Genomic DNA, 13,377 nt, shown 5'->3' on the forward strand with positions numbered 1-13,377 from the left:
ATACATACTGTGTGTGAGAAGGAGCTGGCTGCACTGTTCCTTGTGCCTCGAGTGGAGGAAACATCACACTGATTCTGGGTCCTTCAAGGATTTGCCTCTGGAAGAAAAAGTATCTCTTGTAATTCAAGAACAGGTGAGGGAGAAAATACAAAAGTGATCAATTGAATCTCTCTGTTAATAATCATTGTAATATCCACAAATGAAAACCAGCGATACAAACAGTGTCAGTGTCTGACTCCACTGCAGTACTGCAGCACTCAGCTTCTGCACACCAGGTGTGTTGGGCTGTTTTACAACAATTTAGTGACATCCAAACACGGCCCACCCCCTGCACTGATCCATCAATGGGACGACCCGATGGGGCGGGGAGCTTTGCACATATCAGATTTCTAATCCCCTCTCCCTTGGGATGAACCATTCAACCGAAACAAAACAGCCACTGTTTAAAATGTGTCCTTCAAACTTCTCACATGATGCCTGCAATAGATGCTCTTTGTATAACACCCCACATCCTTACTGTCCGGCTCTGTTTACTGTTCAATAACAAACAAGAAATGTTAATGGGCGGGTTTAAAAAAAAATCAGATTTAATACCTGCCACAAATCACAAACACGCTCACACTGCACATTGTCCGGTTTCAGCAATTTGTTCCGAACTGTTGCAGTTCTGCTTCCGGCCAGTAGATGTCCCCAAACCCCGGGTCATTGAAGTTTACAGATGAGAGAGGGACAGAAGATAAACTCATTCTTCACATTATATTGCACGAGTGGGATTTAGAAAAACTGGGAATGGAGACGAGCTGTAAGTACATTTTGTTGGACCAAACACTACTTGTAATGCTGTGTTAAATTCTGTAATTGATTGAGGGGATACTGTCTATACTGAGGAAGACTGGGACAAAATCAGCTTGCAGAACGGCCGTGTCAATGGCCATTGAATTTCAATATAGAAAGGTGTGATGTGGGGCATTTCGCTGGGGGGAATAAGGAGACCACATACTGCTTGGAAAATAAGAGTCTAAATGGGGTAGAGGAGCAATGTAAATCATCCTGAGAAATCAGAGACAAACACTGTGCAATATACAGTGAAATATAATGGGGCAAATTCACAACTATCGAATGAGTGAAACAAAAACTTTATTATGAATCAATTGTCTTCATTTTTCACCGTCAAAAAGTGCAAAAATACGAGAGTAAAAGTTACAGACAGAAACTTTCCTCACATTGCACATTGTCCTGTTTCTGCAACCATGACAGATCATGTGAATTTGTTCCCTCATTACAGTTGTCGATTACCGCCAGTAGAGGTCAGTCTCTGGTACTGTATATGAGAGTGGGATTTATTCTGTATCTGTCAGTCATTGTTACTGAGTGTGAGCATGGGGTATATTCTGCATCTGTCAGTCTCCAGGTACTATATATAATTGATGCATTCATTCTGTATCTGTCAGTCTCTGGTACTGTCTGTTGTGGGATACATTCTGTATCTGCCATTCTCTGCTACTTTATCTCAGTGTGGGATTCATTCTGTAATTCAGTCTCTGAGACAATGTGCAAGTCTGGATTCATTCTGTATTCTTATTTCAATTTGCAGTATCGTATTTGATACTGTATCTTTAACACTTTAAATTATATACAGTTCTTCATCGAGCATTTAGTTTGTTAATGTGGATACATTTTCGATTTTCTTTAATCAAACGACGTGTGTGAGTTTTGGAGTAGTATTACATCTTAATCTCTGAAGTCGATTGTGAATGATAATGTACCTTTCAATCTGTTCACAGTGAAATTACTGGACTGGTATGTAATGTGTATTTCATTCTGCAATAATTCTGTATCTGAGTCTAACACTGTAGGTGATTTTTGGACTGGTATGTAATATGGAGCTCATCCTGCACTAAAGGAATTGATACTGTATCTATCAGTCTGATACTGTATGAAATTTTTGGACTGATGAGTAACATACAGATCAGTCTGTGTTAATGGAATTGATATTGTATCTTTGAGTCTGATACGGGATGAGATTCTTGGACTGCTATATAATGTGTGGCTCAGTCTGCACTAATTGAATCGATTCTGTATCTTTCAGTCTAAAATTGTATGAGATTGTTGGACTGATATATAATGTTGAGCTCAGGCGGTGCTAATAGAATTTAAATTATATCTTCCAGTCTGGTCATTTGTGAATTTTAGACTCGTATGTAATGTATAGCTCAGTCTGTACCAATGGTATTGATAATGTTTATTTCAGTATCACACGAGTATTTACCAATATATCTAATATGTAGCTCAGTCTGCACCAATAGAATTGATACTGTATCTGTAAATCTGCCACTATGAGATCTTTGAACTGGTCTGTAAAGTGTAACTCAGTCTGTAGTAATGTGACTGTGACATTCATACTGTATCTGTAGTCTCCAGTACAGTCTGTGAGTGTGGGATTCATTCTGTATCTGTCAGTCTCTGGTACTGTGTGTGTGTGGGATTCATTCTGTATCTGTCAGTCTCTGGTACTGTGTGTGAGTGTGGGATTTATTCTGTGTCTGTCAGTCTCTGGTACTATGTGTGAGTGTGGGATTCATTCTGTATCTGTCAGTCTCTGCTCTGTGTGTGAGTGTGGGATTCATTCTGTATCTCTCAGTCTCTGCTCTGTGTGTGAGTGTGGGATTCATTCTGTATCTGCAGGTATCAGGCACTGTGTGTGAGTGTGGGATTCATTCTGTATCTGTCAGTCGCTGGTACTGTGTGTGAGTGTGTGATTCATTCTGTATCTGTCAGTCTCTGCTCCTGTGTGTGAGTGTGGGATTCATTCTGTATCTGTCAGTCTCAGGTACTGTGAGTGAGTGTGGGATTCATTCCGTATCTGTCAGTCTCTGCTCCTGTGTGTGAGTGTGGGATTCATTGTCTGTCAGTCTCTGGTACCGTGTGTGAGTGTGGGATTCATCCTGGATCTGCCATTCTCTGCTACATTATCTGAGTGTGGGATTCATTCTGTAATTCAGTCTCTGAGACAATGTGCAAGTCTGAATTCATTCTGTATTCTTATTTCAGTTTACAGTATCGAATTTGAAACTGTATCTTTAATACTTTAATTTATATACAGTTCTTCATCTCGTGTTTAATTTGTAAATATAGATACACTTTTCGATTTTCTTTAATCAAACATGTGTGAGCTTTGGAGTAGTATTACATTTTTATCATTCACAATAGAGTTAAGAGATTATGTACCTTTCAATCTGTTCACAGTGAAATTATTGGATTGGGATGTAATGTTTAGCTCAGTCTGCAATAATGGGATTAATTCTGTATCTCAATCTGTTATTGTATGAGATTTATGCACTGGTATGTAATATGTAGCTCAGCCTGCACTAAAGGAATTAATACTGTATCTATCAGTCTGACTCTGTGAGATTTTTGGACTGGAATGAGATGTGTAGCTCAGTCTTCAATAATGGAAGTGATACTGAATCTTTCGATCTGATATTCTCTGTGATTTTTGGACTGGTGAGTAACATGGAGCTCAGTACGTGCTATGGAATTGATATTGTATCTTTGAGTCTGATCGGGTATGAGATGCTTGGACTGCTATATTATGTGTGGCTCAGTCTGCACTGATGGAATTGATAATGTATCTTTCAGTCTAATATTGTATGGGATTTTCAGTCTGGTATGTAATGTACAGGTCAGGCAGTGCTAAAAGAATTGATACAGTATCTTCCAGTCTGATCATTTATGAGGATTTTGGACTCGTATGTAATGTGTAGCTCAGTCTGAAACAATGGTATTGATAATGTTTATTTCAGTATAATACTCTCTGAGTATTTACTAATATATCTAATATGTAGCTCAGTCTGCACTAATGGAATTTATACGATATCTTTCAATCTGACACGATGATATCTTTGAACTGGTATGTAAAATGTAACTCAGTCTGCAGTAGTGTGATTGTGAGATTCATTCTGTGACTGTCAGTTCTTGATTCTCTTTGTGACTGTGGGATTCATTCTGTATCTGTCAGCATCTGGTACTGGTTGTGAGTGAGGGATTCATTCTGTATTGGTCAGTCTCTGGTACTGTATGTGAGTGTTGGATTCTTTCTGCATCTGTCAGTCTCTGGTGCTTTATGAGAGTATGGGATGAACTAATATCTGTCAGTCCTTGGTATTGTATGTGAGTGTGGGATGAACTCAGTATCTGTCAGTCCTTGGTACTGTCAGCCCGTTTGGGATTCATTCTGTTTCTGTCATCTCTGGTTCCATACTTGAGTGTGGGATTCACTCTGTGTCTGGCAACCTCTAGTACTGTATGTGTGCTTGGGATTCCTTCTGCATCTGTCAGTCTCTGCTACAGTATATGAGTGTGAGATTCATTCTGTGTTTGTGTGTCTCTGTACTGTATCTGAGTGTGAGATTCATTCTGTATCTGTCCATAATTATTCTCTCAGATTACATTATGGTATTCAATACTGTAGCTTTAATATCTTAATGTTAAAGTAGTTTTTCTCATTATTTAATTGGTAAATATGGATACACTTTAGGATTTGATGCTGGAGGTTTCAATCAGATAATTTGTATGATTTTGGACTACTATTAAATCTGTATCTCTGTCAGTATTGTTGTGAATGATAATATATCTTTCAACCTGATATGGTGACATTTTTGAATTGGTATATAATGTGTAGATCAGTCTGCACTGAAGGAATTGATACTGCATCTTTAAGTTTTATTATAAGATTTTTGGACTCGTGTGTAATGTGTGCTCACAGAATTGATACTTTATCTTTAAATCTCATACTATGAGTTTATTATAAACTGGTATCTAATGTGTTTCTCAGGTTACACAGTCACAGCATTTCTCAATCTGATACTGTACATGAGTTTTGGACTTGCAATTTGTATTCGAATGGTACACTATTCGAATGGATACTTCATGTATTAAACTCACGTGTGTGTGAGAGAGATTTAGGCAAGCATACAATTGGAATCTTGGGGTATCTGGGATTTAATTCATGGCTAAAGTTTTCCTTTTTCGAAATTGACAATCTGAAAGCATGACTTTGGACTGGGATTTTTGTATCCACCTGTCAGCGGGACTGAGTTCGGGGGAAATGGAACAGCGTCTGCCTCACCTGCTCTGTTTGAATGTTGGATTGAAAATGTGTCTCTGGAACTTGGGATCAGTGTGGGACTGACTACTTCTGCTGTCTGAGACTGTGGAGCTGATGATCTGTCTGTATCTCTGTGCTCTGTGAGTGATAAAGTACTTACTGTGTGTGAGAAGGAGCTGACTGCACTGTTCCTTTGCCTCGGATGGAGGAAACTTCACATTCATTCTGGCTCCTTCAAGGGTTTGACTGTAGAAAGAAACATATATCTTGTAACTCAAGAACAGGTGAGGTCGAAAATACAGAAGTGATCAGTTTAATATCTGTGAATAATTATTTTGAATATCCACAAATGAAAACCAGTGATACAAGCGGTGTCAGTGTCTGACTCCACTGCAGTACTGCAGCACTCAGCTTCTGCACACCAGGTGTGTTGGGCGATTTTAAAACAATTTAGTGACATCCCCTCCACTGATCCATGAATGGGACTACCCGATGGGGCAGGGACCTTTGTACAGGTCAGGTTTCTAATCTCCTCTCCCATGGGACAAACCGTTCAAATGAAAGCAAACAACCGCTGTTTAAATTGTGTCCTTCACACTTCTCACCTGATGCCTGCAATCAAAACTGCTTGTCTAACTCCCCACATCCTGACTGTTCACTGTCCAGTAACAGGGTGAGACTGGAACTAAACCAGGAACATTCACTACTGGTTTGGGGAGAGAAAGCAGCAATGATTTTAAATAGCAGGTTCTTCCCACTCTGTCTCACTTCCGCTGGACACACCCTGGACACACACAGCCCGAGAATGACCTCTCCCTTCCCCCGCTCACTCCATGTTCCGGGACCAGTTCCTGATCCACTCCGCCTCTTACAAACAGCCCCCGGACTCCCCCTGACCTTCCCCCGGACTCAATGCCGATCTCTGAGCCCATCTGCGGACACGGTCCCGAAGCGATGAGCTGCTGTAACGAGGCTGCTCTTTGCTCCCTTCCCCCGGGGGCCGTGATCTCTCCATTCCCGGCTGTTTTAAACCATCTTCTTCCGCTCACTGAGGGAATGGCGCCCACAGGCCGAGCTGGGGGAGGGGAGCGCGCATGCGCTCTTCTGCTCACCAACAACCAGCGCTGGGGGCGGGGCTGAGTCACGCATGCGCAGATATCTGGTTGAATTCCCAATACAAAAATCGATGGAAACTTTCCCCAATTGGAATTTTTCAGAGTCTGAGCAAAGGAAGTGGGTCTGGGGGAAAGGTCAGAGGGAATGGGGTCCACAGGCAGTGCAGGATCAGGCACCAGAATGGAAAACAGATGGGATTCCACCAGTGCCTAACGCTGGAATCCAGACTGACTTTACAATCTCTAACTATTAAACTAGATGTTTCCATCCCTGCTGTTTCTCTCGGTATCTTTTGATGGTAAAGAGCCTTTCAGTGATAAAGTGGGCGGCTCTGAAATGAGCCAATGGGCTCTGTTCATTCTTGGACTCTTTACTGATAAAACTGACGCGTGAGGAAGAAACTGGAGGAAGGATTTCTCAAACCAATCCTGGAAAACATGGAGGAAAGAGTGAGTCGGTGTGTTTGTCGGGACCATGTAGGATTAATATCCGATAGCAGAAGTCCCAGATTAATTTAATCAGAGTGATACTCTCGATGACTGAGAGTAATACCGAACGTCCCTGTGCTGCAAAACAGAATATAGTACAACAGGCAAGAGAGGGTTAAATGTGGCCCATTGTTTTTTCACTCTCTTAACTGAGGGTTGGATTAATAGTGTGTCTGCCTCTGGTCCAATATCAGTGAGAGATGAGATTGCATCTTTTGTCTCTCCAATGGGATCTTTCTGGATAACACTTCGCTTTGCAGCTCAGTCTGCAACTGATACTCTGGCACTGTGTCTCTCCGCGCTATCTCTCACCGTATCTGTCTCGCTTTATCTCTCTTTCTGGTGCTGTATATGAACACACTGATAGGAAGTGTAAGACTGACAGTGTATGTTTGTCTTTCTCTAGTGCTGGACATGAAGGTGTGATATTGTCTGATATAAAACAGAGAGAATGGGATGTCCGGGCCGGGCCTCACTGTAACTGGGGATGTGTTCGGCTCCAGTCCCAGTTCAAGGTCATCATCTTTTCACAGATTGAGGGCAAGTGTCTCTGTGAGAAGATAACACTGGTGGAGAAACTCCGCATCATAACTCAAACCCCAACAGATGAGATTCTCAACATCAGCTGGAATAAGGTGTTTGTGAACTGCTGAACCCGTCTGGGAGGGAATGTGTGGGGAGATAGAATCGGGTCTGGGACTGAAATGGAAGGAGGCGGGTTGACTTGTTAACGAAGGGACTGTATTTAGGCAGGAATATTACTGACTGTTAATTGCAACGGGGCTTATTTAAAAGCTCCGGATTTCTGGAAATCTTTGAATATGAAGCCCGAGTCTGTAAGGGTTTGTGCGGAGCGCTGTGTTTCGGTTCTATTATCGATAAACGGTTTGAAATTGGCGGATGGAGAAAGCTGGAGGTGGAGCTGGAAGATCAGAGGCCGCTCTCTGCTCTGTTTTTCACTGTCTCCTCCGCTCCCTCCCTCTCTGTTCAATCCCCCATATGGAACCAAAGCGGATAGCTGGACTCTAAACTCGGTTCATTCGTCAACACGACGAAAGGCGAGTAATGTTTCTGATCTCCTGAGCACCAGGCAATTCACTGTTATTTGTTTCTGTACAGAGTTACATTTCAATGATTCCCCAGTGTGTTTAATGCGTTATGTAAATAATCTAACAAAATAGAACAGAAAGGGAGCGAAGCGCTGAATCCCACAGATGTAGAAAGGTTAGTCGAGCAGTTCTGGTGATGCTTTACGAGCCCAGCATGGCAAGTATTTCAAATAAATACAAGAAATCTGGTGATGTGCAGACTGGGGTCCATAAGTCACCATTTAAATTACCGGACTGTGGTCGGTGCCCTGACTCCAGTCCCATTAATACCTCATCTCGGCTACAACGAGAATAAAGCAGCTCAAAGCCACGCTGGTAGCATGATATCAGCGTCTCCCTTCAGACAGTAACCAGCCCTTTCACAAATACAGTGGGTGGCTCTGAAAAGAGCCTTTCCATCGAGTTACATCGAAACTACGGCACAGAAACAGGCCATTCGGCCCAACTGGTCTGTGCTGGCGTTTATGCTCCACACGAGGCTCCTCCCTCCCTACTTCATCTAACTCTATCAGGATACCCTTCGATTCCTTCCTTCCTCATGTGTTTATCGAGCTTCCCCTTAAATGCACCTGTGCTATTTGCCTGAGCTGCGCCTTGTGGTAGCATTTTCCACATTCTAACCACTCTTTGGGTAAAGCAGTTTCTCCTGAATTCCCTATTGGATTTATTAGCGACTATTTTATATTTATTATCTTTAGTTTTGGACTCCCCACAAGTGGAAACATTTTCTCTATGTCTACCCTATGAAACCCTATCGTAAGACCTCTATCAAGTCACCCCTCAGCCTTCTCTTTTCGAGTGAAAAGACCCCCACTCTGTTCAGCATTTCCCAATAAGAATATCCTCTCATTTCTCGTATCATGAGAATCTTTTTTGCACCTTCTAAGTCCTTTATATAATATGGAGACCAGAACTGTGCACAGTACTCCAAGTGTGGTCTAATCAAAGTTCCATACTATTTTAACATAACTTCTTTGATTTTCAATTCTATCTCTCTAGAATGAATCCCAGTGTTTGATTTGCCTTTTTGTGACCTTATTAACTTGCGTCGCTACTTTCAGTAATTTTTATATCTGTACCACGAGATCCATTTGCTCCTCTAGCCCGTTTAGACTCTTAATATCCAAGCAGTGTGTGACCTCCTTATTCATCATTCTGCAACTTTATTAATGTCCTCTTGCATTTTGATGCATTCTTCCTTTGTATTAACTACATCGCCCAATTTGTTGTCCACAAATTTTGAAATTGTACTTCCGATTCTCGAGTCCCGAATTGTTCATGTAAATTGTGAACGGTGGTCCTAACACCGATCCCTGTGGAACTCCACTTCCCACCTTTTTGACAATCTGAGTAACTACCCTTAACCTCTATTCTCTGTTTTCTGTTTTGTTGCCAGCTTGCAAACCATTCTATCACCTGTCCCTGAACCCACGTGCTCTGAACTTAGCCATGAGTGGACAATGCATTACCTTATCGAAGGCCTTCGGAAAATCCAAATATATTGCATCAACTACATGAACCTTGCTCTCCTTGGGTCTCTCTCAGAGTGTTTACACTGCCCGCTCACCCTCACTGATATTCTATCTTTGAACTGCTGTAATATTGTCCTTTAGTAATATTGCTGCTCCTCCTCCTTTCCCTATTTCCCTGACCATTCGAAAGATCTTATAGACTTGAATATTAAACTGCCATTCGTGCCCAGCTGGTATTCAGGTCTCTGTAATGATTTAATGTAATTATCTAACTTTACTCAATGGCTGATGTGAGCTGCGGCAAAATGTATTTCCAGCCGGTCAAGTATTGCAGGTATCGACTGTCTCTTCAGTCCGATATCAGGTGAAGAATTACTGGCTGTTGTGTAATTTCCATTGATTGGGGGGTTGGCGACATCTACTGGGCGGAAACGGGAACTGCAACAGAGCGAGAAAGGATCCGTCAGAAACCAGTTTCAATGAAGAACAAAATCCAACAGCCTGCAGTGTCTGTTCAGGGTCTGATGTTTGAGAGCAATTTGATCATCCCTGATTGTCAGCGATGGTGGTATAGTGGTGAGCATAGCTGCCTTCCAAGCAGTTGACCCGGGTTCGATTCCTGGCCATCGCATTTCAGTATTCTTATTAAATTATTTCCATCATTAAGTTTGCCATCGAATTTGTTGCAGTTCAGCTGGATATTGTTTCCAAAACATAAACTGGGATAATTACAGCAAAATATTTTCAACGTTAATTTATTTTTCCTATAGAAGGAATAGATGACAAATATACTGGAAATAGTGAGCTACCAAGGGTCTAACGAGAGTGAGGAAGGCAAATGATATGTTAGCTTTTATTGCAACGGTGTTGCAATATAAGAGTAATAAGGACTTGCTGCAATTGTACAATGAGGAGATATTGTGTAAAATTGGCCGATATTCGCTGGAGTTTAGAAGAATGAGAGATGATCGCATTGAAACGTGTCAATGTTTTAGACGGCTCGACAGGGTAGATGCGGAGAGGCTGATTCCCCTGGCTGGAGAGTCAAGAACTTGAGGTCAGAGTATCAAGATAAGGGGTCGGACATTTAGCATCGACATGAGGAAAAAATTCTTCACTCAAAGGGTTGTGAATCTTTGGAATTCTTCCCCCAGAGGGCTGTGGATGCTCAGTCGTTGAATATATTGAAAGCTGAGATCGATAGATTTTTGGAGGCTAATGGCATCAAGGTATATGGGGATGGGGCGAGAAAGTGGAGTTGAGGTCGAAGATCAGCCATGATCTGATTGAATGGCGGAGCAGGCTCGCGTATCGTATGGCCTACTCCTGCTCCTATTTCTTATATTCTTATGTAGAGAGCCTTATATCCAAGTGTGCGGATGACACTAAGTTAGGTAGCACCGTAAACATTATAGATGGGAGCAGAAAGTTGCAAAGGGACATTGATAGATTCAGTGAGTGGGCAAAACTGTGGCAGATGGAGTTCAACGTGGGGAAGTGTGAGGTCATCCAATTTGGACCATAAAAAGATAGATCAGAATATTTTCTAAAGGGCAAGAAACTAGGAACTGTGGATGAGCAGAGGGGTTAATGAGACCAAGTACAGAATTCACTAAAAGGTGCAAAAATAAGTTAAAATGGTAATGGTATTTTGATGTTTATTTCAAGGGACAGGAAATAAAAATGAGTGGAAGTTATGTCACAGTTATTCAGAGCTCTGGTTAGAGCTCATTTAGAGTATTGTATTCAGTTCTGTGCACCGCACCTCTTGCAGGATAAGAACATAAGGAATATGAGCAGGAGTAGGCCTTACGGCCCCTCGAGCCTGCTCCGCCATTCAATAGATCATCTGCACTTAACTGCCCGATCCCCATATCCCTTGATTGTCTTGTCCAAAAATCTATCAAACTCAATCTTGAATACACTAAACGACTGAACATCCACAACCCTCTGGGGTGGAGAGAACTGTATCGACGAAGATAAAGGGAATGAAATGAAATGTGTCATACAGTTACATTTCGCTGCTCTGTCTGACCATTTTAGTCACTACTTCCCTGCAGAGGGATTTGAAAATTCGATGGAAAAGCGTTGGGTGAAAGATCCTTTTGCTTTCGAAAATCCTGAATCTATAATGAAGCTAAATTTGATGCCTGATCAAGAAAACGGGCTGGTGCGACTCACCTGTGACAGCGCACTGAAAACACGCCTCAAGTCATACAGTTTGTCTTATTTTTGGATCAGTGCTTTCAAAGATTATCCACTGTAAGTAAGATTAGTGTTCTGTTGTTCCTGTCGTTCACAAAAACCTACATCTGCGAACTGGGATTTTCGACTTTGAGAAGGTTAAAAACAAGAGAAAGAAACCGACTCAACCGTGCCTGATATGCGTGGAGCGCTTTCATCTTGTGATCCAGATTGGAACGAGATCATGAACAACAGGCAGACACATCCGTCACATTAAGTAAGTGAAACTCAACCTGAACTTTTATTTACTGTATTGACACAATATTTCAAATGTTTTTCAAGTAACGTCGATGTCTAATTTTAGTTATTGCTTGAAATGAAGTGAAGAGCATGGACTGACCTTTATTGGGATTTGATGAAAACTCCAGCCGGAAGATATTATTGTTTTGGATCCCTGGGGGAAGTGTTTTCCTTCCACTGGGTCACGAGGAAAAATGTTTGTGAAACACTGTTCCACATTGTACGGTCAGTGTCTGTTCAGCAAACCGACCCTCAATTCCTCAGTCCGTATTTCGAGAAACGCTTCTGTGCGCGACGCCGGCAAAAAAACACTGACCGACTCCCGGTGACTAATGGCGGCCGGAGGCCCCACAATCCCCCGCGCCCCAGAAACCCGTCCATCTCTCCAAGGCGCTGATTTCGCGATCAGACTGCGCATGCTCCCCAGGCCCGCCCTGCATTCTGGGAGCGCTTCGGTCCTGCAGTTTGTCGCGGGTCGGACTCGGTGGAAACAGGAGAAGAAACCGGGAAGCGGCGGGTGGGACGAGGGAGGCGCTGGGTGAGGGGTTTAATGGTGCTAAGGGCACCCGGGCCGCCCGTCCGCCGGGCCCCCCGGCTCTGATTCGGGTTCTGAGCCGCACTCGTTGTTGCTGAGACTCCGCTCGGCCCCGCTCAGTGTCTCCGACCAGAACCGCGCATGCTCTGGTCATGGGCCCTTCCCGCGCCTGCGCGCTGCTGACCTTTGAATTGAGATAGACCGTATTCTACCGCGCGGGGCATTTTGGGTAAGATTATCGCCATTGTAAAACACTCTTGCCGATATTTCTGTGATGGGGTGTCAAAGGGCGAGGTTTACCAATCAAAAGCAAAATACTACGGATGCTGGAAATGTGAAACATAAAGAGAAAATGCTGGAAATCCTCAGCAAGTCAGGCAGCATCCGCGGAGAATGAAACAGAGTTAACGTTTCAGATTAGTGTTAAGGTTTTGTCAGAACTTGAAGAAGTGAAAGAATTAACAGTTTTTGAGCAAGGAGAGAGGCAGGGAAAGAGGGGGCGGGGAGGGAAAGAACAAAAGGGAAGGTCTGTGATAGGGTGGAGGGCAGGAGTGATAAAGCAAAAAAAGGGATGATGCTGCAAGGCAAGGTGGGTGGCAATGGGTCAAGTCAATAAACAAAGGATGACTCCAGTCGACCTTTAAAGGGCTGCAGTCAGCTGGATGCGTGAATGAGGCCATGAGCCAAAGGAAGCGAATTTGAAGCGGAGAGAGAGGGACACGCTGTGTAACCGGGCGCAAACACTCATCCGCAGCCCAGACATCACTTCTTTCCCACTAGGCGTGAAAGGACTATATTAATTACAATAATCCATGTTCTTTGATTTTGAATAGTTCAGTTTCTAAATTGAATCATGTTTCTCCAATTATATTTCCCAACTCAGATTCAAGGCCTCCAACCCAACCCAAATGTTGGAGATGGTGCGATGGGTTTGGGTTCCAGCAGAGGGAGGAGGGTGAGTGTGTGAGACGGGGATTTACAGTCTGGGGGAATGAGCAGGAAGAATGTTCCATAGGAACTAGAATTGCCTGTTCTGAATTTCTATTCTGTATTCACAGTGAGGACT

General features: G+C 42.8%; 1 protein-coding gene, 1 non-coding gene and 1 pseudogene across 2 annotated transcripts in view; all 3 read left to right on the top strand.

Moving 5' to 3' along the window:
• Window positions 1-13,377, top strand: part of LOC137318381 (zinc finger protein 850-like) — a 263,722-nt pseudogene that overhangs the window by 248,809 nt on the left and 1,536 nt on the right.
• Window positions 1-13,377, top strand: part of LOC137318386 (zinc finger protein 16-like) — a 254,149-nt gene that overhangs the window by 31,564 nt on the left and 209,208 nt on the right. The gene's annotated exons all lie outside the window — the stretch shown is intronic.
• On the top strand, window positions 9,852-9,923 carry trnag-ucc (transfer RNA glycine (anticodon UCC)). Its single transcript has one exon. It is a non-coding gene; the product is annotated as a tRNA-Gly (tRNA).

This window comes from Heptranchias perlo, unplaced genomic scaffold (genome assembly GCF_035084215.1).
Source record: "Heptranchias perlo isolate sHepPer1 unplaced genomic scaffold, sHepPer1.hap1 HAP1_SCAFFOLD_70, whole genome shotgun sequence".
NCBI classification, from domain to species: Eukaryota; Metazoa; Chordata; class Chondrichthyes; order Hexanchiformes; family Hexanchidae; genus Heptranchias; species Heptranchias perlo.